The 25,385-nt window shown below is 38.7% G+C and overlaps 1 protein-coding gene across 2 annotated transcripts in view; it reads left to right on the top strand.

Moving 5' to 3' along the window:
* The first annotated feature begins 5,044 nt into the window (after positions 1–5,044).
* Positions 5,045–25,385, top strand: part of GTDC1 (glycosyltransferase like domain containing 1) — a 377,323-nt gene continuing 356,982 nt past the window's right edge. For both annotated transcript variants that reach the window (XM_036858347.1, XM_036858348.1), the window contains exon 1: positions 5,045–5,128. The gene's annotated coding sequence lies outside the window, so the exon portion shown is untranslated. The remainder of the gene's footprint in view (positions 5,129–25,385) is intronic.

The following is a 25,385-nucleotide window of genomic DNA, read 5'->3' as shown; positions in this document are numbered from 1 at the left end:
CACGTGGTTTGGATCTGACAGTTGACAGCAATGGAATCATAATCGACATGGTACTACGTCTGCCTTAGTGTTTCTACTATTAGACTCTTATCATATCCCAGGAGTAAGAGTGAACTTAAAAAAAAATTCAATTTATTAAACTAAAAACAAAAACAAAAACAATTCTCCCTTTTCTCCCACCCTCAATCCCCATCTTTGGCAACCACCAATCTGTTCTCTGTATCTATTAGCTTGTTTAAATACGTATATTTCTTTGGATAAATACCCAAAAGTGGTATTGCTGGATCATATAATACTTCTAATTTTAGTTTTTTGAGGAACCTCCATACTGTTTTCCATGGTGGCTGCACCAGTTTACATTCCCACCAACAGTGCACAAGCATTCCCTTTTCTCTACATCCTCACCAACACTTGTTATTTCTAGTCTTTTTGATAATAGCCATTCTGACAGGTGTGAAATGATGGCTCATTGTAGTTTTGATTTGCATTTCTCTGATGGTTAATGATGTATAGCATCTTTTCATGTACCTGTTGGCCATCTGTGTGTCTTCTTTGGAAAACTGTCTATTCAAACCTTCTGCCCATTTTTTAATCAAATTATTTTTTGCTACTGAGTTGTATGAGAAAATATTCACAAAATTTTCTTCCATTCAGTAGGTTGCCTTTTTGTTCTGTTGATGATTTCCTTTGCTGTGCAGAAGCTCTTTAGTTTGATGTAGTTCCACTTGCTTAGTTTTGCTTCTGTTGTATTTGCTTTTGGTGTCAAATTCATAAAATCATTGCCAAGACCTATGTCAAGAAGATTACTGCATATGTTTTTTCTGAGGAGTTTCATGGTTTCAGGTCTTAGATTCAAGTCTTTAAGCCATTTGAGTTAATTTTTATATATGGTACAAGATAATGGTCCAGTTTTCCTAACACAATTTATTGAAGAGACTGTCCTTTCCCCGTTGTATATTCTTGTCTCCTTTGTCATAAATTAACTGACCATACATGCATGGGTTTATTTCTGGGTTCCCTCTTCTCTTCCACTGATCTATGTGTCTGTTTTTATGCCAATACCACACAGTTTTAATTACTATAGCTTTGTAATACAGTTTGAAATCAGGGACTAATGATGCCTCCAGCTTTGTTCTTATTTCTCAAGATTACTTTGCCTATCCAAGGTCTTTTATATTGCATACAAATTTTAGGACTGTTTGTTTTATTTCTGTGAAAAATGCCATTGGTGTTTTAAGTGAACTCTAATTACATTTAGAGCAGGGAGTCATTGGTGTGATTGATTTTGGGCCCAGATATGTCTCTGTTGCATAAGTTTGTTCTCCCTTCAGTATAGAGACAAAAAATTAGACCTGACTGGGAATGTTTAAATGGGTTTAAAATTTTAATAATTCCCAAATGTAAATGGTCTTAAAAGGTAAATAAAATGAGCAAATGCTTTGTACATTTTGAGTTATACTGATTCTTACAAAGTTTACTGTCTCAATTTCCTCACTTCTCACCCCCCCCATCCTATGGGAACTCTTCCCTTGGAGGTTACACATGACATTTTTCTTGTTAATTATACTAGCTCAGCTCTTACTTAATGCCTATCCTCCTTGACCTTTTTGCTGCATTTGACACTGTGGACTCTCCCCACCCAACACCACCTACCACACCTCATAAATACCCATTACTTGATCTCCTTGACATTTTTGTCTTCTCTGCTGACCTTGCCACCAACCTTGTCTACCTCACATCACCTCCTGCTCAGATTATCACACAGGCTTCCATCTGGTCTTACAGGTTCTAATCTCCCCTCCTCTAATCCAGAATGCCACAGCCACTAATCTTCCAAATATCTGTACTTTAACCTGACCTCAAAATCCCTTCTTACCTACAAGAACTTGCTTACCTTTCCTGTTTCATCTCCCTCACTTTCCTCCTGGCTCTTTATACTCCAGAAACACTTGGTCTTTTTTAGTCTCAAGGACACTAAGCTTGACTCCTCCTTAGGGCTCTGCAATAGCTAACTCTGCCTGAACTGCCCTTCCCCAGACCATGCCAGGACTGGTTGTTTCTTTCATTCAAGCCATTGTTTAAATGTTCCTCAGAAACATCTTACCTACTTTCCATACACTTATTTTGATGTCTCACATTTTATTTTCTTTGGAACGATTATTACTGTTTGATAATTGTGTATTTATTTGTTCCTCTCTGTCTCTCCTAAATGGAATGGAAGCTCCATGAGAGCAGGAACTTTTTATTTTACTGCTTTACCTCCAGAACTTAGAACATGCTTAAAGGTTAATGAAAATTTGTTAAATTATGAACAGTATCCATCATATCATTTCCAATTCATTCAACTCTGTTTCCCACTATTTCTATACAAGCACACTTTACAGTCCACCCAGGTTGTTCTCACCATCCATGGAATGTATTCTCTGTTGTGTCAAGTGTGTTGACATTTTATCTCCAACCAGATTATAAGCTTATGAAAGGTAGAGGCCCTTTTTATACTTTTCCAGCCCTCCAGGCCTAGCAGAGTGCCGAACAGCATTTGGTATGTATTTAACACTTATTGATTTATTTCCAGCTGTAACATTATATGCTGCACAACCGAGCACTTTTACATCAGTGGGGCTGAAACGGAAGTAAAAATAGGTCGACCATAAAACACCAGCAAAGAGCCCATGACAGGGTAAGAGATTTTTTCTTAACTTCTAATTTGATTTGAGCAGCAAACTAAAGTTTTCTGGAATGAGGATGTGATGAATAGGAAGGTATACCTTGGGAAGTTTTGTGCTTCCTTCTCTAGCAATTGAGAGTCTGTACCATTGAGGGCCGATCATCTTCCAACTCTAAGGTGCTAAGGTCTATGTATACTGTTGTTGACTTGCCACAAACTTAAAGTCATCTTGGACTGCTTACTGATCTTTGATTCCTTATATATAACCACTAAACGCAAGTCATTTCCTTAGTGGCATTTATGTCTACCATTTCTTTTAAAATCCCACTTGCTACTTCAGAACCTGACAAGGTTATGGTCTCCTGTCTCATTTTCACCACCCCCTCTGCCAAATTCAAAATGATCTTCCATTAGATCAGATCTAAATTTGTCAGGCTCAAATTCAGGTCTTCTACCCTATCATTTCAGCTTTGTTTTCTATTGTTTCTAAGTGAAACTTCTGTTTTAAGTCATCTGATCTCATACCTTTTCCCCATTGTTAGCTTGCTCATTTTTTTCCCCAATGCCTTTGTTCAAGCAATTTCCTTTACCTTTTCCCTATAAACAAATCCAAATTCTACATTTCCTTTGTTGTCCTTTAAGAAGGCTTCCCTTGGGACTTCCCTGGTGGTGCAATGGTTAAGAATCCGCCTGCCATGGTTAAGAATCCGCCTGCCAATGCAGGAGACATGGGTTCGAGCCCTGGTCCAGGAAGATCCCACATGCCGTGGAGCAACAAAGCCCGTGCTCCACGAATACCGAAGCCCGTGCACCTAGAGCCCGTGCTCCGCATCAAGAGAAGCCACCACAATGAGCAGCCCGCGCACCGCAACAAAGAATAGCCCCGGCTCACTGAAGCTAGAGAAAGCCTGCGCAGCAATGAAGACCCAATACGGCCAAAAATAAATAAATAAATAAAATTAAAAAAAAAAAAAAGCCTCCCTTAATCTACATGGTTAATTTCCAATTTAAAATATGGATTTTATAATTGAATCCTTTTTTACTAATGGTGAATTGATCATTTTATAGTCTTCATAGAGCCTGGAATTTGTTTAGAATGGAAGATAGTTTTAATTCTTCAATCTAAGGATAATATGTTTACTCACATAATTTAAAGCAACTTGTGGATGTAACTTTAAAGGCCTGATCAGTTTCCCTTATTTTGGTATGTCTCTCAACTCATTTCCACATCACAACCTAACTCTTCCAAGTTGCAGTTTTAAAAATGAAGTTTACCAGACTTCTAGTTACATTTGCATGTTTTGCCTTCTTCTGACTCATTTAACCCACAAGCTCCTTCCAAATACAAAATCCTTTGATTCGGAATCACAGAAACTTAAATGTCGAAGAAACAAATTCCTCCTTTTACAGGTAAGAAAACGAGAGACCTAAAAGATCCTGGTGCTCTTTCTACAGACTATGAATTTTATAAATAAAAGAACTGAAGTGAGATTAGGTTGCAGGGAAAAAACAGGCAAAATTTGTGCACTGTAAGACCCAATAGAAATTGTGTCAATTGACATTTTATCTCAGAGAAAGTATGGATGGGAACGATGAAAGTCAAAGATTGTCACCACTGCTATTGCTCTGCTTTGTGATTTTTAACTACTTGAGTGACTCTCTTGAGGCGAGTGGGGCTGCGCACGTACCATTAACTCCCAAACTGCATATGAAGTATTTGGAGTAGTGAGAACAGAAAGGACGCTCAAAATGTAGGTAAAGGAAGGAACGAGCCTGTCCAGGGGGTTCTGAGGGGACCTGGGGGAGGGAAATTAGGACGCGTTGGCCAAGCAGGTGCCTAGGAGGTGCGAGCTGCACAGCAGGTAGCAGTGGCAGGGAAGAAGCCGGGTACGTGGCTCCAGCAGGCCAGGGAGGGGAACGGAGACCGGGGAGAGAAGGGACCGGCGGGAAAACTGCAGGAGGAAACCGAGGCTGACCTAGTGAGCAGCGAAGATCTAGAAGGAAGGAGAAGGCACCAATGCAAGCTTACAACCAGACTAGGGATTAGGGAAAAGAGTATAAACAAGCTTAAGGGAAAGACACGGGTGCTGACCAGAGATGGGGAAGGGCGCGCGGGGAGGTGGGAGGAGAAGTGAGGCCCTAGGGCAGTGGGCAGGTGAGGAGAGGCTCGGGGGTCGAGAGCCGAGGTGGCGCGGCTGGCGAAAGCGGGAGCGTCTGCTGAGTTAGGGACCCGCAACAACCTGGCCGGGCAGGGGGCGGAGTGGTGAGCGCGTGGGCGGGCCGGGAGGCGGGGCCTGCGCCTGACGTGTCCCGAGGCCGCTGCGGCCGCGGGCCGGGCGGGCGGCGGCGGCGGCGGCGGCGGCGGCGGCCGCGGGGGAGGGGCACGGCGTCAGCGCGTCGCCGGCTGGGCCGCGCTGGTGGCCAGGAGGGAGAGACTAGGAGGAGGAGGAGGAGGAGGAGGTGAGTAGGCTCCGGGCTGGGGAGCCGCGCGGGCCGGCGGGGAGGCGGGGAGCGCGGCCCCTCCCCTCCTTGGCGCCCGCCTCGCGGGGCCGCGCGGCTTGGAGTTCCCAGAGGGGCTGCGGCGGCGGCGGCGCGGGGAGCCGGGGGGCGGAGCTGAGGGCCGCGCGGACGGCGCGCTTCCCGGGCGCACGCGCTGCGCTCACGGGGCTTCCGTCCACCCCGCGCCCTGAGCCGGGCACCCCGGCTGCTGTGTCTCAGTCTTGCTGCGTGCTGGCCATTTTCTGACTTCCTTTTCTTGGGTTCTGCGCGCCTTGCGGGCCGGCTTCCCGCAGCCAGCGCGCCGCAGCCGCCTCGTCGCGCGGCCGGTGAGGGTGGCTGGGGGCGCGTCGCCTTCTCGCGGGGAGGAGGGGGGCCGGGCTCCCGGCCTTGGCCCGAGGAGCGGAGGGGCCTCCTTGCCGACCACGAGACTGCCGGGCCAGTGGTCCCTCGCGACGCGCGCCGCCAGGTCTTCCTGAAGGACCCTTTGCGCCTGGCCCCATTATCGCCCTAACTCTCCTGACTTCAGCAGCCCCTTAGTCAGCGGAGGCTAAAGACCTCACTCACTTTGCGCTCTCCCCGCCCCCTTCCCTCCTCTGATGATCCTGCATATACTTATTTTAATCGGGACCCAGGCAGTCTGTTTGGGGAGGAAACGTTCTCTGAATTTGTCCTGTAAATCCAGCCGTGTACCCAACAGCGAGGTTGAAATACTACGTTAATTTAACCTTTAGTCTCGAGGGAGTTTTTTTTTGGTCTCCCCTCTCTGGCAAAGGCAACTTTTAGAGTCTTCTGAGAACTGTACTGCATTACATTGTCTTTGAGATAATTCTTAAGTTAGCGCCTGGAGGCAGTGTGATGGGAGGTTCAAAGAGAAGGCTTTACACTTTTTCCTCCACCTGTATCACAGTTTGAAATGGAAAACGTGCGTTGACGGTGATTTTCCACACGAGGTGGGTTGCAGAATGCAGCCCCCGTGAGCCGTGGCTCTCCTTGGTTATTGGGTGCTACCCCTGAAGTTGATTTTAAAGCTCAACAGAATGGTCAGGTAAAGGAGCTGCTGAAAAGAAATCCAGTATAATTCAATAGAGCCATTTTATTGGATTCGATTAACCTGTTTAACCTGAAGCTAGAGCATGGCAGGAGTTTCATGTAGGAACCCACATACCAAGTGTAATATTGAATTTTAATTAGTGCATTCCAGGTTTGATGTGGAATAGAGTCACAGCTCACTGCCTTTCATTATATATTATATATTTCATTATATATTTTCCTTAGGATCTTGTATTTAAGAAACAGTTTTAGTATTGAGGGTGGGAGGAGTACCCTTTGAGTCATGAAACTTTCTTTGACGAACTTGAAAACTGGTTAGGTAAAATGTGAACCGTGATACTGAGGTAAGGTAGGAAACTGAATTTTATAGCATTACCAATTTGAGAAGTTAAGGCTTTTTTACTCCTGTTTTGAAACCGTGTTGACGTCTTAATCTGACAGACTGCCGAAGTACAGAATTTTCTGTTTGTGAGGAACTTAAGCACTTAATTGTTAATTATTATTAATAATTAATTTATTGCAACCCTATTATTTTGCAGAGTGAAAATAATCCAAGTTTCCTGAAGAGATTTAACATGAACTGAATAAACTAGTTGACTTAACCGAACACTTAGGTAGATAATTCATACCTCCCCAATGGATATTTTTGTACCAAAATTTGTTTTGATTTTGATGTCTTAAAAAAAAAAAAGCCAAGTAATTACTAACTTTGAATTTTTTCCCGGTGTTTTAAGTATATGCCTTAGTTTGTGATTTGGAGTCATTAGATCAAATGATACAAATTATATTTAGGCAATCTTTACATTTTATCAGTTGAAACAGTACTTTCCAGTTTGTTTGAATTTAGTAACGATTTTCACTTCGAGAATGTTTATTCATATTCTTGATTCAGATAGTCTGTGTGAATTCCAGGAGACTGGCATTGCAAGAGTCCTAGGGTTATGGTGTATGTAACCTTGATATTAATTAGGAAGAAAGGTCCTATACACATGTAGTCATCGAATTCCAGCATCCTCAGCATCCCTTTTGTTAGTGGTCCTCAATGCAGAAGTCCCCAGGTCCTTGCTGGGGTAGGGTGAATTCTTTGCATCTCCCACTCCAGTGTTTACTGCAGGTGTTTAGTAGATACTTTTTGGCTTGTGTGCATTTTCCCTGGTGCGGCTTCATGTGAGGTGGGCTGTGTTTTATTCATCTTTGTATGCTTCATGTCAAGCGAAGTGTACTTTGTAATGCCTGTGGTTTTGTTGGGCTTAATCGAATTTAAGAAGGTAGCAGAGTGCTTGGAAGTCATGAATCATGATATGATAAACTTGAAATACCTCATTTCCGTTTTTGTGTTGAATAGATACTCTGTTAGGCTGAATTCCAATATTGAAAGAGGTAGCAGGTATCTAGTATTTTAGATAAATTGAGGCAAGAGTTTAACATTGAGAATTTTTTTCTTTAACATGCATTACCCACTGTGAAATTGGGAAAGGACACCATTATTTAAATTTTTTGATAGGACACCTCAGTTGAGCTAAAATAATACAAATTTTCCACGGGAGCAAAGTTTGAGAACGTGAATTGAATGACCCTAATTGTTACTGTACGCGACATTTTAAGGCCTTGGTTTCACTTTATAAAGATATATTTTTCAGTACATAGACTTCTGGAAGCAACATGACTTTTGGAGTTCAGACTCCTGTGGTAAGCTGTCCTGAAATGATATTTTAAACAGTTTTGGCTGATGCCTTGTGCTTCATGGTGGTGATACTGAAAACAAACAAACAAACAAACCCCAAACCAAACAAACCTTACTGTATTTTCTTTTTCCCTTAGGCTTATATTCTCTTTCTTTAATAGATTATTATAGTGTGCTTTGTTTATTAAAAAAAATTACTGAGGAGATTTTTCAAGCGTTTCTTTTGGAAAGTACCACCACTCCGCCCTTTGAATAGCCTTGGCAAGTAATGTTTGGGCAAATGCAGGGCTGTTTCCATAGTGTGATTCCTATTTGAGTATGTTGAGTTATATGAATAATAGTTTTCATAGGGACATCATCTTTGGACTACATGCATTTTTTTTTTTCCCCTCCTGACACTATTACTGAAAACAATTGTACAGTAGAGTATGATAGTGCTTAATTTGTAGGGAGCAAATAATTTCATATCTATCATTGCTGGTTCCTGTGTCAGTCCCAGGCTACCTGGCCCACCCACTCCCTGTTCTGTCTTTTCCACCCACTTCTTGAATTGATTTTTAAGACTGAAAATACCTTAAGATCCCCAGCCTCTTCAGGAGGTGGGATCTGGAATTACTCTGGTGCCCTCAGCATCCATTGCTCACAGAGGTATGGTGTCTTATTATGTCCTTGGCATGTACTCACTTTGACTGAGTTTCAAAATGAGATTCTCATTTTGAAAAATGCTTTCACTCATCAGGAGTCTTGAAATACATGGCATAAACATTTTAGGGAAGTATGTGTGAAGCATCTAGAATATATTAATATAGATTTAGATGGAATTAGGTTATAGAATCAGAAAATTGATAAGAATTAGTGAGAATGTCTAGTCGTTTTCTCCACTTGAAGGTCACACTTAAGTCATTTAAACTCAAGATTACAGTTTTTTTGAGTATTTATTTTTAAAAGTAAAGCAGTTCTGCAGTATTTCCTTAGCATAAAATAATCCATAGAGTTGATATATTTCTTTTATTATTCCTTTTTGTATTCCAGATCCCTTGTGGACCTGGAACCTTGTCTTGAGCCTGCCCAAGAACTCTCCCTCTCCTCGCCATCCTCCCTCCCCTCAGGGAACTTGGACCTGGTCTTGTCCATGGTGGACGGTGGGGTCCTAGTTCAACTGGGGCAGAACTAGCAGAGTCAAGATACTTTGATACTGCTTCTCAGACTCACACTCACTGGATTGACTTCTCAGATACTGAGAACAGGACAGCTGAGAGCTGGGCTCTTTGGGTGTTATAATTTCAGCTTTTTTTGAGGGTCAACTTTCATTTGCATCTGACGCTAGGACACCCTGGTCATCCAGTCATTACGTAGATCCCCTTCCTGACTACCCTGCTCTTGGTTCTCTGCCTTCATCGCCGAGTTACTTACTGGGTGATTTTTATCCAATTTCAGTGGTAACTAATTATTTTCAGGTGTTTGATTTTCTACCCAGGTTTTCTCTCAGTTTTGAGCTTTCATTTGACCAAGTATCTGTTATACTTTCCCATAGCACATTTGTTCATTATCTGTCTTTCTTTCTAGATTGTGTGTACCCCAAGTGTTGGGACCGAATTTGTGCTGTTCCTGTCGGTGTCAGCACTTAGTACAGTACCTGGCACATAACAGGTGATAAATAAATACTGATTGGATATAATCAATAGTATGTTATCAGTATGGGAAACCAATTTTCATATAGAAATTGAGAATTCATACAAGAAGTTCAGACATTTCATTGCCATCATAAGTACTAGGGGGTCTGTATATTTTAAATTATAAGCATATCCACATACAAAATAGCATCATTAATCATCTGGCAGAGAGTTTATTTAAGAAGAAAAAGTATATAATTTTCACCATGTATTGTTAGGTGTTGCACATTTCTGTTTTTCTGGAGTTTGATTAAATGTATATTATTTTATATTTCTTACAAATAGAAGTTTTATGGCACTATAAAGAAGTGAATTTAATGGCCCTGTTTTTGTGCATTAGTAATTATATACTAAAGAGTAAATTTTCATTAAAAGGCCCTTAAATGCCTGCTCATAAAAAAGAGAGAGCTCTTTGATTTTGTTCTCCATACAATCCCAGTTATTGTATTGAGGAAAGTTATCAAACTCTTTAGTAGTCTAAACCTTTAATTTGGTTTCAGAACAGTAGTCATGTATTGAATACCCAAATTACCATGTCTTTAACAAGTAATGCAGACACTTATTAAAAAAGTAATGACCATAACTTTTCGTGTAGAATTTCTTGTGCTAATTTTTTAAAGAGGACTGTTGAACTACATTCCCCATGAAGGCCAAAATCTCATACTTTTAAGGATAGTGGAGTATACATTTATGTATAGAGAGGAGGGGGAGGTAATTTTTGTAGTGGCATTTTGAAGTGGATAGTTTACTAATTATGTTGAGGTAAACACTTTACAATTCTAAGAGGAAAACTTCAATTATCTGAATGAAATGAGGTACATGAAATTAGTTCAGATAAGTGGGGGAATCCTTAGTGTAAATGATGCATGTCAAGGGACATGACCTCAATCTTGATTTTTTTTTTTTTCTATATATCTGTCAGCTGGTTTTACATTACTAGATTCTGATTCTTTTTGGTCATGCTGGGAATCATTGATGGAGGAGGTAAAGTTTGCTCTATAATTTTTTTTTTCCTTTGCCACAGAGGGAATCCAGAATATCGTATTCTGTGACAAGTATAATTGCTCATCTCTCGCCTGTACTGCCTGCCCTTTTAGGAGGTACACCACAGCCTCCCATTTTGTCACCTTCCTGTCAAACGTCAAGTGTGTTTGGGGACTCCTTGAGAATACACTTGATTTGAAATTAAAGCCACACTCCTCTGTCCAGCCTCAAGATGTTTTCCTGCAAGTTGTTGCAACAAGTTGTGAAGGTGAATTGAGCTGGATAAACCTTGATTCTTTTCCTGTCCCCCTTGGGCTTTAATATTTAAGCAGCAGTTTGCACTGTAAGCCCTTGAAATAGAAACAAACATTGGGGCATAACCCCTGGCCTTTGCAAATCCTAACTTGAAATGAAAATTTTTGTGATTGATTCAGGTGTTTTAGGAAAATGATTTCTGCTGCCATTTACTAAGGTTTGCAGCATTCCTGGGCTCCTGGCATCTGAAAGTTATTGTGCAATCTGTAGGTAGTCTGTGTAGCTGTGGTGACATTTTCCTCTAGGCTTTGGTTTTTTTTTTTGGTATGTTTTGTTTAAACAGAGGTAAGCTCATCTTAGCAGCAGAGGTGTGTGCTATCTGACACCTCTAAGTGAATTTTACTTCTTTCTTTAGCATTACCTATAGATGCTTTACTTAAACCAGCTCAGAACATGGCTTTTTATTTTCAGCATCACCAGCTTCCTTTTCACCTCTTGGTCTTTGAGATACAAGACGATTCATATCATGATTGCCTTGGGTAGAGTGGATATGATATCAGCAAGCTCTGTATACAGACCTTGTGAGCAATTTCTAGTTCACTGCCTGAGACCTTCTTAAATACATGCAGGCAATGTGATTGAAGAGCTTAGGCTTCAGGGTCAGTCCAAACTGATTTTGACTCTGTACCATTTATGAACAGCATGTCTTTGGGGGAGGTTAGTTACTTCTCTGGGTTTCAGTTTCCTCATCTGTAATATAGGAATAATATCAGCTTAGTTTATTGAGCTTTTTTTAAAGAGTAATCTTAGCTGTATTGATTTGTTGTCATGTGCAGATAAGTGTTTAATAATGTGAATTAATGAACTATTTATCTGCATCATACACGATTTTAAAAAGTAGGTTTAGTTCCATTTGATAACAGAGATAGTCAAATAAGCAAGAATTATTCCAAATAGAGGTCTTGCACAGTTGACTTTGTTTTTCTTTTATTTCTATAACTGCTTTGCTATTATATATGTTTTATTTATTTATTTATTTATTTTTATGTCTTTATTTTTTTTAATTTTTATTTTTTATTGGGGTAGAGTTGTTTTACAATGTTGAGTTAGTTTCTACTGTACAGAAAAGTGAAGTAGAGTTCCCTGTGCTATACAGCAGGTTCTTATTAGTTATCTATTTTATACATATTAGTGTATATACGTCAATCCCAATCTCCCAATTCATAGCCCACCCGCACCCGGCCTTCCCCCCCTTGGTGTCCATACGTTTGTTCTCTACATCTGTGTCTCTATTTCTGCCTTGCAAACCGGTTTATCTATACCATTTTTCTAGATTCCACATATATGCGCTAATATACGATATTTGTTTTTCTCTTTCTCTTTTAAAACTACGTAAGACTTTTGCAACCATCAGTCTATTTATATACAAAGGATATACCGATATGTGATATACCACATAGCTAAGCAGAATGTGGAGTGTACTTGCTGGAGTAAGACAGACTTGGATTTGAATATAGATGATCTAACATTTGGGTAACCTTGGGCAGGGTTCTTTACTTTTTTGATTAAAAGTTTTCATCTGTAAAATGTGTATTAAAGTTTAAAGAGTTAAATAGGGAAAAAAAGATAATAAAAAGGTTGTTAAGACTTAAGAGATGAGGTACGCAAAATATTGAGTAAAGCTGGAATCCATAAATACTGATAATTGTTATTATGACTTTGGAAAAGTGGCTTTACTTCTCTGGACCTCAAGCTTCCTCATCTGTAACATGAATATGTGAGAGAATTAATAGAGTTATTATGAGTATTAAATGAGATAATACATGTAAGAACTCATTGAATGTTAATTGCTACTGTTATTTATATTATTATTAATTCAGTTTCAGAACAGATTGGACCAATTTTGAGTCAAAATGAAAGAATTCATACAGATATTTAATATATTTTTTATGTTGGGGGATATTTACTATGGATTTGGGTATGGCAGGTTATCATTCATTAGCTTTCAATGTTTCTTTAAGACAGCAGTAGTTCTCAAGTTGTGGTATACAGGCCTTTTGGGGTCACTGAGACCCTTTCAGGGGGTCCATTAGGTTAAAACTATTTTTATAGTAATACTAACTGTTTGCCTTTTCCAGTGTTTTTACATTTGCCCTGCTGATACTAAAGGAATAGTGGGTAAAACTGTGGTTATCTTAGTAGATATTAAATGGCAGTGGCACCAGGGTGTACTAGTAATCATTGTATTGTTCACTACCATGCATTCACTGTAAAAAAAAAAACCTCAAAAAGCCAGTTTTACTTGAGTGTCCTTAATGAAGCAGTAAAAATTATTAGTTTTATTAAATCTTGACCCTTGAATGCATTGTTTTAATATTCTATGTGATGAGATAGGAAATATGCAGAAGGCACTTCTGCTACATATCCAGAGTACATTGTTTGTCTCAAGGAAAACCCTTATGTGTTCTTTTGAGTTGTGAGCTGAGCTAGCCGTATTTTGCATGAAACATCATTTTTACTTGAAAGAATGAGTACCAGACAAACTAGGATTATTTAGACTTAGGTATTTGGCAGTCATTTTCTTGAAAATGAACACAGTGAGACTTGTCACTTCATGGCAAAACAATAGACGATATTTGTTGCTGATGATAAAATTTGAGCTTTCTAGTGAAAATTAAAATTTTGGAAAACTTAAGTCAACTGCTGTGCTCTTGTCAGCTTCCCAGTACTTAAAGAGTTTTTTGATGGGATGGGTGGTGATATTATGAATGTGAGTTTTTGCTATGGTATTAATTAATTATGTCAAGATTTTCCATATTTATATAACTCAATGAACCAATATTTTCAAAGTGATCAGTGTTACAAAATTATGGTAAAATATCCTTATAAAAAGCAAGTAACAGAATACAAAAAGCTTATGTGATATTAGATTTCATATTACAGCTAACCCATGAACTCCTACTTGTCAAGTTTTGGTGTGGTATCAAAGAAGAACATCCACAGTTATCTGAAAATGATATTAACATATACTTTCTTTTTTCTCACTGCATATTTGTGTGGGGCTATTTTTTTTTCATGTAGTTCAGTCAAAACAATGTATCACAACAGATTGAATGTAGAAGCAGATATGAGAATCCAGCTGTCATCTATTAAGTTAGACATGAAAGAAATTTGTAAAAGTTGTAAAACAGTATTATTTTTATCACTAAGCTTTTTTTTGTATAATAAAGTAATTTTTCATAAAATATATTTTCATACTAAATGTCATTAAACATTTAAAATGAATCAGAGGAAAGCAGAACATATTTTGTCACAAAACTGGAACTTAATCATTGTCTTGCACATTCTAGAAATGGAAAATATTCTATTTCATTCAACAAATACTTGCAGAGTGTCTGTGAATAAGCAGTTTCCACCTGCAGGAACTCAGTCTAGGTAGGGAGATAGATGTCTGCATTTTCAGGTACTAACAATTCACCGAAACAAGTGCTTTGATAAACATCTGTTCAAAGTTGCATATTTTTTTCACCAAAAAAAGATAGCAAACTAAATGCCATTTTATAACCTGATTTTTTTTCCCTGTTAACACTACAGAGCAAATCTTTTTTCATGTTAATATTTATAGATCTATGACATCATTTTATAATAGTGAAAAATTGGAAACAACCTAAATGTCCCATGGATGGGAGAATCAGCTCAATTGTGTTGCATCTCTTATATCAATTTTAAAATTATAAATCACGCTTTAAAAAAATTTGAAATGAATAAATAGTTAAAATTTTCGCCTTTAATTTCTAATATGGTAAATATTGATAATTATAGCTCATATGAACAAAAGCTCTTGGGAGTCCTCAATTTTCAAGAACACAAAGGAGGCCTGATACTAAGAAGTTAGAGAACTATTTCTTTAAGGAATGGTGGCTAGATTCATCACATGAACAAAATTCTGAAGTTTTATTGTTTTGTGTATCTCTTTGGAATATGGACTACATACCTCTAGTTTCTTTTCCTGGTTGTAATGATATGTCACTGGATGGAGTTCTGTGTCATTCTCCAAGTAGGCAGAAGGTTCCTGTGTGTGTTTTTAAAGAAGATTTTCATTTTTATTTAAGATCGATGCTACCTATATTGTTGCTACCCAGAATTGAGATCATGGTTAATGGTCACTTCATCAGCGAATTCATTCTTGATACCACTCTTTTGGTTGCGAGCTATTCATGCAGTTTTAAGCGCTGTTCACCATGGCAGGCTACTTCAGGGTTGTAGTGAAATTCATTTTGCTGAAAATAAACTGCCATTTTCTCTGAAGTCTTTACACTAGGCTAATCTGTCTGCTGTGAAGTCTTCCTGACATTTCATAGCTATTTTCTAGATGGTCAGTCCACAACTTGTGAATGTGTTTGTGAATTAGTTATTTGCCAACAATATAATATGAATTACAGATGGGTTCCATAGTGCCATTGATACTATGGGCAGAGCCTCACTGTGGATTATTAACATCTTTCTTTGGGGAATTATATTCTGACTCCTAGAAGTCTAGCCAAATAAATTACTCCATTGCAGTCCAACAGTGGCAAGAAACCCCCTTTTCCCGCTTAGAATAGAAACAGGAGTGCTAAAGCTTTAATAGAAGCAAGAGAGACATTCTGAAGCAATGCTCAAGAGACTCAGGTTATCCTAGGCACCCCAGGTGGGTAGAAAGGGTGGTGAGTAACCCTCTCAGGTGAAGCAGGTGTAGAAACTTTGGGCCAACCAGCAATGGTGGAGGGAAGAAGAAGGGACATTCTAGATACTGCTTGCAGGTGATAGATACCCTTTTGCAGCAGTTGCTAAAAAAATAAGGGATGGGTAGTCCTAGGTTGGGAAATCCATATGTATAGAGTTTTGTTGTGTTGTGCTCTTATGTTTGGTTATTGTATGAACTGAACTCAAGAAATAGAACGACAAGCCAGTTGGGAAGGTTGAACTCATAGATTTATAGACCAGAGGTTTGAATGTAAAAGGAAATGATGAACTCCAGGGGCATTCATAATCAGGAAGAGCAGTGGAAGCCAGGAGGGTTTTGGAATATGCAAGCTGTTCACAAGGGCCCCAAACAAATTCACGTTACAGGGTGGCTGTTAGGGCAGGGGTAGAACTGGTGATCAGCTGGTACAGTTCAGTCAAAGAATGCTGTGACTCAGCCTGCTGCCTTAGGGTCTGTGGTAGGAAATATAGACTTTTAAGTGTGGTATCCATACAGGAAGCCTGTTATGGGGAATGGTGGATATAAAGCCGAAATCGAGAACCAGGAGAATCTGTGCACACAGACGAGGCCAACTGGGGAGAACTAGAATTTGACCTGAAGTTGAGCTTGTCTTCTTTCTGCTCAAGGGCATTTTTTGACCCCTTGGATTGAGGCAAGGCTGAGCCAAAGTGGGAAGCAGAGTGACCATAGCTAGCTGTCTGTAGTGGAGTGACAGACCTGCCCAAGAAATATTTGTTAAAGCAATGGATGGGAGTAAGGCAGGGGAACAACTGGGTCATTACACTCATGTTCTTCATGCAACAGACACTAGGCATATTACCTACCTACTCAATATTCTCTAGGCTAGGAGTCAGTAAACTTCTTTTTTAAAGCACCCGATAGTAAATATTTTAGGCTTTATGGATGATTATGGTCTCTGTTAAGTTTGCCATTGTAGTGTGAAAGCAGCCGTAGAAAAATCCATAAATGAATGAGTAGCTATGTTCCAATGAAACTTTGTTTATGGAGACTGGAATTTGAATTTCATGTAATTCTCATATGTCGCAAAATATTGGTCTTTTAAAAAAACTTTTCATCCATTAAAAAATACAAAATCCATTCTTAGATCATGGCTGTGTAAGAACAGGCAATGGACTGAATTTTGGGCCACAGGCTCTGATCCTTGTTTTAGGCAAATAAATGACTATCATTTATGATGCAGAAAGCGTATTAGCATTACTGAAACAGATGTTCTCTAGGACAATGCTGTTGGTGACACTGTCTTGTTTTATAGGTGACACTGATACAAATCCGTTCAAGAATTTAGATGTGACATCTGCAGCAGGTTCAAATCTCTCAGCTATAAGACAAACTGGATACTTCATAAAGATTGTCATCTATTATGCACAGAGAGCCAAAATCCGTTACTGAGATTGTCTGGGTGAACTGCCTGCTGGGTCCAGTGATGCACTAGTAGACAGAGAAGTTGAGAAAGAAGGCTGGCATATTCTTTGGATGACTGGCAGAATGTGACACCAATATGGCATCGAGCCCTACTGTGATTCCAAGGACTGCATGACTAAATAAAAATGATTTTTTTGGTGGAGGTGGTTCAAGTAAATTTGATCTTTACTTGGGGAATGTGTAATGCATTATCATTCCATAGTGACACATGGTGATTGCTTTGGTAATCAGACTTTAAAGATCCTGTCTGTTGATGGATTTTAATGTATTACAGTTACCACCTTTTAGTATTGGGCTTTTTTACACTAAGGGTAACATTGTAAAGAGAAACATCTGCTTAACCTAAAAAAATTAACCTAAAAACGTTAATTTAGGGACTATGATTTCACATGGAAGTTTTGTTTGGGGGATTTTTGAAATTTTGCTCTCCCCTAGAGTGTTTAAAATATGCTTCTATTTGCAAAAAGCTACTGCTCCCAGAATTTTCTAGGAAAATATCCTTTTGTGTAGGCTACTGAAATCAATAGTAAGTAGAAAATTGTATTCTACAGTATTAATGTGCATAGAACATAGTATTACAAGTTAATACTAACTACTACTAACTATTAATAAATTAATGTCTTCAGACCTATTAAATAAATTCACTTAAAATGATTTAACAAGCAGATGTGAACTGGAAATAAACATATGTATTTTCTAGAACTATTGAATCACAAGAAAACTGGAACAGCAAAGTACTCTCTGAACCAAGTCACTGTTTTATTTGGTTAGAGCCCCTGCTTTTGGCATACATCTATTTATACCAGTTACAGAGGATTTGAAAGCAGTGCTGGGAAATGAGGTGGGTGGATTCTCTCAAAGTTGAATCCCATTTTTTTCCTCAGTGAGTCTTCAACATTTTTTTCATCTAGCGTTCAACAAAAACTCTGGCAGCCGAGGATGTAAAACATAGATTACATTTTATATAGTTCATACAGCTCATCTACAAACAGAAAAAGATTTCCTCATGACTTACCTTGAAATCTTTATTTAAGGCCTATACTAATCAGTTTGTCAGTGTGCCACTGCTACTATTGCACATTTTTGGTCAGAGTGCAGTGCAACTAACATAGCCATCCTGCTAGGAAGATTTGCAGATTGCTGAATAGTTACACACATCTAATTTATAAGTCAGATAAGTGATCAGAGTCATATGAAGTTGATTTCATGGTTTTTAAGCTAGTTTTTCATTGAAGCAATGCCTATAACTGAGGGACAGGTGTGTTGTAACATTTGAATGCCTTAAACTGTTGAATCTGGAATGAAAGGGATGTTCTTATAGATGTTCAGATCCTAACACTCAAGGATTTTGAAATAAAATGCTCTATCATTCACTTATTGTGCCATAATTGAACTGCCCTGAAGATTTTATTTTGGATCGTTGTGATTAATATTTGGAAAACTTTCCCATTTTCAAATATAAGGCATTTTAGGAAAGACTATGATTGTGTGTGTGTGTTTGTTTAAATAGAGCAGCAAAACACTTTTACTTTATACATAAGATATATTTAATAAGAAATACATGGATTTAACATTGGTAGACCACTCAAATCAGGAATTCCACTGTCATCTTCTGGAAGCCTTCCATGAAGGGGAGGAGACAATAGATAGATCCCTTTGTAGATTGCAATTATTATTTTTTCCTAAACTTTTTTCAAAATATACAGAAGGATGCATAGCTATAGCTTGATAGGTTACAGTTATTCTGATTTCACCTGTACTTACTGAAATAGAGAAGACGTCTCAGAAATGAGTATGAAAAAAAGTGAATTGCGGAAAGGAAGTGCTGTTTGTTGGGATTTGAGAACATTATTTCAGACAAGCATCTGTGTTAGTCTTTTAGATGGTTCTTGGGCCAATAATTGACTTGAATGTAATCAGGAGAAGAAGAAAATCCAGTTTTTAAAATTTATTTTTGGCTGTGTTGGGTCTTCGTTGCTGCATGCAGGCTCTTCTCTAGTTGCAGCGAGCGGGGGCTGCTCTTCGTTGTGGTGCGTGGGCTTCTTATTGCAGTGGCTTCTCTGTTGCGGAGCCCGGGATGTAGGCGCGTGGGCTTCAGTAGTTGTGGCTAGAGGGCTCTAGAGCGCAGGCTCAGTAGTTGTGGTGCACGGGCTTAGGTGCTCCGCGGCATGTGGGATCTTCCCGGACCAGGGCTCGAACCCGTGTCTCCTGCATTGGCAGGCGGATTCTTAACCACTGCACCACCAGCGAAGTCCAAAATCCAGGTATTTAAAACTAGTTTTCTGTCAACGGTCAGAAGACTATTTTGTTTTATCTTCCCTCATCCTGCCACGTGGTGAGGTCTTATGAATTGATTTTTGAGATGACGAAACATTGGGATTTATAGGGTCCTGAGAATTCATCAATTACATCTTTTTATCTCCAAACTATGTTTTACATAGGACTTCTTTAGTCATATTTATAGGACATAAGAAAGACAGTGAACCTGACTTTCATAGACTCCAGAAAAGACTTTTGAAGAAAGATTACTGTAAGGTAAGATGTAGTAGGCATACATTCCTGTGATTATTTTAGTAGAGCAGTGACTATTTAGGTGGATTCTTTTCCCATTTCCTTTTCCCCTAACGTCATAGTCCCTGGTTAAAGCTGCTTTTCCTTGAGGCGAGTGGGAGGTAACTTTGTGAATGGAGATATTGAGGCTATTGTAGACGTCAGGAAATGAGTGGATTGCAAAAGAGAGAATGAGATGGTAAATGTGATAGGTGATAAGATCATAGATGAGCACTCCTTTTTTGGATTGACAAGGGTGCTAGAGTAAGGATATCAGTAGAATAGAGTTGATTTGTTATTACCTTGTACTATTGTACAGAATTAAAAACATGTTTTTATTTTATATTGGAGTGTAGTTGATTTATAATGTTGTATATTGTTGTACAGAATGTTTAGTTGTAGATACCATATATTTTAATCTGAATTTTAAAGTGGGAATTCTCCATTTTGTGCAGTGACTCTTCACTGAATGTATATATAATTAAATGAAGTGTTTGAGGATAAATAACATACTAATCTACTAAGATATAATTTGTTTGACCAAATGAGGAATCTCCTTTTTTTCCTTCCCTTGATGTTTAGTCAGTAGCTCCCCACTCCCCTTTTTTGGTAAATTTTTATTTCACACTGAGTTGCTTAAAATGAAGGGTCTCTTATTATAGGTAAGCAGTACATGTAATGCAGGGGAATCACACCTATCATAAGATGATAGGATGATGACTAAGACTTCTTTGTTTCAGGATTTCAGCTGAAGCTCCAACGCTGAAAATAAAGGGTAGTAAGCATCCTTATATTCTAAAGAGGAATGTGGGGCTTAGTTAAGGAGAACAGGATTGCAGCATCCACTTCGCATACATAAGTGAAATCAGAAGAGGAGTTTAAAAACTGTCATTCAAGTGAAGAATTGTTAATCTAGTGGAGAGTTAGTTCTGTGACATTTCCCTGTTTCTTTCCAAAAGGACCTTTTATTTCCAGTCCAGGATTTTGGCTATGTCTTCCAGGAGGGTAGATTGGTATTTAATTTCTTGTTTGGATGTTTAATCAGCTACAGAATCGTGTTTCTTGGTACTGCAATGGCAACTTGCAAAGAGTTCTTGAGAGAGCATGGCATACGTTTCCTAGAGTTTGGGGGCGTTCCTGAACTGACTCGTTTCTGGAGGGGAGGAGAGTGATGGAAGCCAGTGAGATGGCATGTTGAGTGAGAGAGCAGTAGTGGAAAGAGTTGACGTTTGCATCTAGCGTAGTAAGAAGGCATAAGTTTTTTTTTGTGGACCAAGTGGATGCCATGGGAAGTAACCAGGCTTGAGTAATCTTAATGGATCCTGCCAAGGAGGGCTGCTTGCCCTGTGAGGGAATTTTGGGAGGGATAGTAAGAGGTCAGCCTGAGAGTGCATCCCGCACACCAGGGAATTATTCAGCGTGGAGGGTCCAGCCTCTTTGCTTGCTGTAACTTAAGGCGGCCCTGCTGGGAAGACCTGAAATGTACTGTCCAAGCTGGGCTTTGAGAATGAGAGGAGGTAGCTATCAGTAATTACACAAGTATAACAGATCATCCTGTTTCATGGCTGTCGAGTAAACCTCCATGGAAGTAGGCACATGGGACACTTGTCCCTCTTCCTCTGCCTATCCTGATCTGGAGGAACGACGAAGTGAAAAAGGAAGTGGAGAAAAGTGAAAGAGCCAGCAAGGATTTTGAAAGAAACTGATTCTGTTCTTTCTCTTGGCTGTCCTGGGCTGAGGCAGGGTGCGTGGGTACTGTTTGAATAAGATATGAAACTGAAGGTATAAATTGGACTAGGTTATATTTTGCAGCACTTGAAAATGACTGAGAAGCAGCAGGATTTTTATCTGGGATGTTATGGAGAGATGGGGAGGTGAATCCAGAGGAGTATATTTGAAGTGATGAAAGGAAATTAGAGCATATATCCCATTGAGTTCATTGTATTTGATCATTTTCTTAGTTTAATAGGATTTTAATTTCATTGAACAAACCTTTAGTAAGTACCTACAATCTGATGTGTAAGGTACACATCAGATTGTAGGTAGGCAAAGATGAGGAAGATTTTCATCTTTTTAGGGCAGGCAAAGATGAGGAAGATTTTCTGTCCTCAGGGGGTTTCCACTTTAGTGTAGATAGGTAAACTTAATCCATGACAGAGCAACATAGGTGCTCTAGACCTGTAAGTGGCAATGCTGTGGGAATGTGGAAAGAAGTGAATACCCCTGGGGTTCAGGGCAGGTTTTGTGGAGGAGGCAGAGTTTGGGCTGGGCCTTGAAGGAAGAGAATGGTAAGAGCTGGGAAGAGGGGCATTCTGGCGTGAGGGAAGAGTCAAAGGCAGGGGATTGGGAATGAACAGATGGCTGGGAGGAAATAATACTTATCCACACTGAACATTTTACTTTTTAAGAAATGGTTTCCATCACCAGTTAAACGTGTTTGCCCATGTTGCAATTCCAGTTGAAGTTTGATTTTTTTTACATGCCATTTTGCATTTTGTTAGTAATGCACAAAGTATATTCCTTTATGAGATATAGTGTGGAAACGTTATTCACGTTAGAACCTAGATGGTTATGAGCATCAAAACCAAACTTCTAAGTCTGATCACAAAGTCTATTACTTTCCTTGATTTAAAACAGTAAAATGTAGAGATGATGATTTTTACATATGATCTTGAGCATTTGGCAGTACAATTAGTTTCATAACAAGTGATCGTTTTTTAAAGCCTTCCCAGAATGAGTATCTTGATGCTAGTGTCACTTTTAAATAGCTATAGCTCCAGGAATGTGTCTGTTCACGTTGTTATCTTAAATACACACCTTATCTATCCATATTGCTGTACTTCAGATGTGAAAGTAAAAATAAAGGTGTGAAGTGCCTAACAGACTTGTATGGATTTATGTAAATCAGAAAACACACAATCCATTAGTGCTGAGGCCCTAATATATTAAATTCAAGTATGGATTATTTCCTCAAAGTTTTACACACACACGCACACACACACACACACGCACACACACACAGTGTGATACCCAGTGATTAACTTTGCAAAAAAAAAAAAATTGTAAGAGCTTTTTTTCTGTGAACTCCAGACACATACCCAATTGTCTTGTGGTACCTCCATATGGTTAGTTAAAGGTATTTAAAATACTCAAAACTGAATTGATCTTTTTGCCCAAACTTGTTTCATCTTTAGTCTTCCTCATCTAAGTTAATGACAATTCCACCCATGTTACTCTGACCAGAAACCTTGGAGTCATCTCTGACTCTTCTGTCTTATATCTGCACTTCATCTGTCAGTAGTTCATGTTGACTCTTCATCAGAATACATCTAGAATTTGAATCTGACCACCTCTCACCACCTCCACTACTGCCTCATCAACCTATAATCATCTCTTACTTGCATTTTTTTTTTTTTAGCTGCGCTGAGTGGCATGCAGGATCTTAGTTCCCCGACTAGGGATCAAACCTGTACCCTCTGCAGTAGAGTCTTAACCACTGGACCACCAGGGAAGTCCCTACTTGGATTATTTTAATAGTCTCCTAACTGGTCTCCTAGCTTCCTCTTACAATCCTCAGCTCAATGTGTAACCCAGCACTTCAGTCTAGTCTCAGTGCAGTAGCCAAAATAATCACAATTAAAACATACATCAAATCTTGTCTTTGTTCAATTCAAAACTTCAGTTGTTTCCTTTCTCATTCACTGTAAAAACTAAAGTCTTTGTAGTAGCCTATAAGGCTCTACATGATCTTGCCCCATCTGCAATCTCATCCTTTGACTGTGTTGACTACCCCCCATTCACAACCTGACTATTGTTCCCAGAATAGCTGGCCTCAGGGCCTTTGCACTTGTTCTTCCCTTTGCCTGGAATGCTCTTCCCCCTAGATAACTGCTTAGCTTATTCCCTAACTTTTCTTGGGTCTTTATTGAAATGGTACATTCCTAGTGAGACCTTCCTTGACCATTTCATTTAAAACATCCCCCTCCTTCCAGTAGCTTTATTTTTCTGGTTAGCACTTTCCTAAACTAATTGTATATTTTACTTTTACTTTTTTTATAGTCAGTCTTTTCTTTTTAGGATGAAAGCTTGATGAGGGCAGGGGATTTTGTTTTGTTTACTACTGTACCACCCCATTTAGAATCATTCTTGGCACATAGTTCGTACTTGAATACATAATTATTGAATAAATAAAAGACAATAAACATTTATTATATGGGGGTTAAACCTGTAGTAAAACCTGATGTACCCTTATTGGTGTCTTTGGGCAATGATGCTATTTCCAAATGTCTGAATATTACTTTTCCTTTTAAATTTTTAAATCAAATGTATTGGGGGGTGTAATTGACATAAAATAAAAGGCACTTTAAATGTAGTGTTCAATGAATTTTGATAGATATATACACCTATGTAACTACTATTGCGGTCAAGGTATAGAATATTTCCATCACCTCAAAAAGTTCCCTTGTGTCCTTTTGCAGTCACTTCTCCCTCCCTCCCTCATGCTCATTTCCAGGCAACTAGTAATCTGATTTTTGTCACTAGTTTTCCCTGCTCTAAATTTTCATATAAATAAAATCACATACTATGTACTCTTTTCAGCATGATGTTTTTGAAGCTTCTTCCTATGTTATTGTATGTCTTAGTAATTAGGTCCTTTTCACTGCAGAGTAGTGTTCATTGTATAAATGTGCCACAACTTGCTTATCCACTTACCTGATCGTGGGCATTTGGGGTGTTTCTGTTTTGCCTGTAAGGAATAAGTTACCATGAATGCTCATGTTCAAGTCTTTGTATCTTATGCTTTAATTTTTCTAGGTTAGATACCCAGGGGTAGAATTGTAGTGACATTTGATAAGTGTATGTTTAACTTCATAAAAAACTGCCAAACTGTTTTCAAAGTGATTGTACCATATTCTCCCCAAATGTATGAAAGTTCTAGTTGCTCCACATTCTGGCCAGCACTTGATGTTATCATTCTTTTAAATTCTGACATTCTAGTGGGTGTGGTGTGGTGGTATCTCATTGTGGTTTTAATTTGCATTTCTTTGTTTACCAGTGACATTGATCTTTTCATGTATTTATTGACCATTTGTTTATCTTTTTCTCTGAAGTATCTGTTCAAATCTTTTGGCCATTTTAAAAAATTGGATTGTTTGTTTTCTTGTCATTCAGTTTTAAGAGTTCTTTATGTATCTGGATACAAGTCCTTTGTCAAACGTTTTCTCCTGGTCTGTAGATTGTCCTTTTTCTTTCATTAATTTCATCTTTCGAAGAGCAGAAGTTTCAATTTTTGAATAAATCCATTTTATCAGTGTTTTCTCCTCCCTCCCTCCCTCCCTTCCTTTTTTGGTTCTTTCTAAGAAATCATTGATTAATTCTAGATTGTAAAGATTTTATCCTGTGTTTTCTTCTAGAAGTTTTATAGTTTTACCTTTTACATTCAGTCTCTGGTCCATTTTGAATTAATTTTTGTGTAGAGTGTGAGGTAAGGATCAAGGTCCATTCTTTTCCATATCGAGTTTTCCAAGGATCACTTGTGGAAAAAACTGTCTTTTCTCCTTCGAGTTATCTTGAAACTTTTATTAAAAATCAACTAATCATATATTTGTGAATCTTTTCCTAGACTCTATTATGTATTGATCTATATGTCTATCCTGCCAACAACACACTGTTTAATACTAAGTCTTGAAATAAGTGGTATAAGTTGTCTAACTTTGTTCTTTTTTGAAATTGTTTAGGCCCTCTAAATCCTTTCCATTACCATGTCCTTGAAACTGTTTTATTTTTAATTTATTTTTTGTTGTTCTTGTTACTCATGAAAGGGCATTTTAA

Source organism: Balaenoptera musculus, chromosome 7 (genome assembly GCF_009873245.2).
Source record: "Balaenoptera musculus isolate JJ_BM4_2016_0621 chromosome 7, mBalMus1.pri.v3, whole genome shotgun sequence".
Taxonomy (NCBI): domain Eukaryota; kingdom Metazoa; phylum Chordata; class Mammalia; order Artiodactyla; family Balaenopteridae; genus Balaenoptera; species Balaenoptera musculus.
Note: the sequence above shows the minus strand (reverse complement) of the source record. Positions and strands in the feature narration are given on the sequence as shown.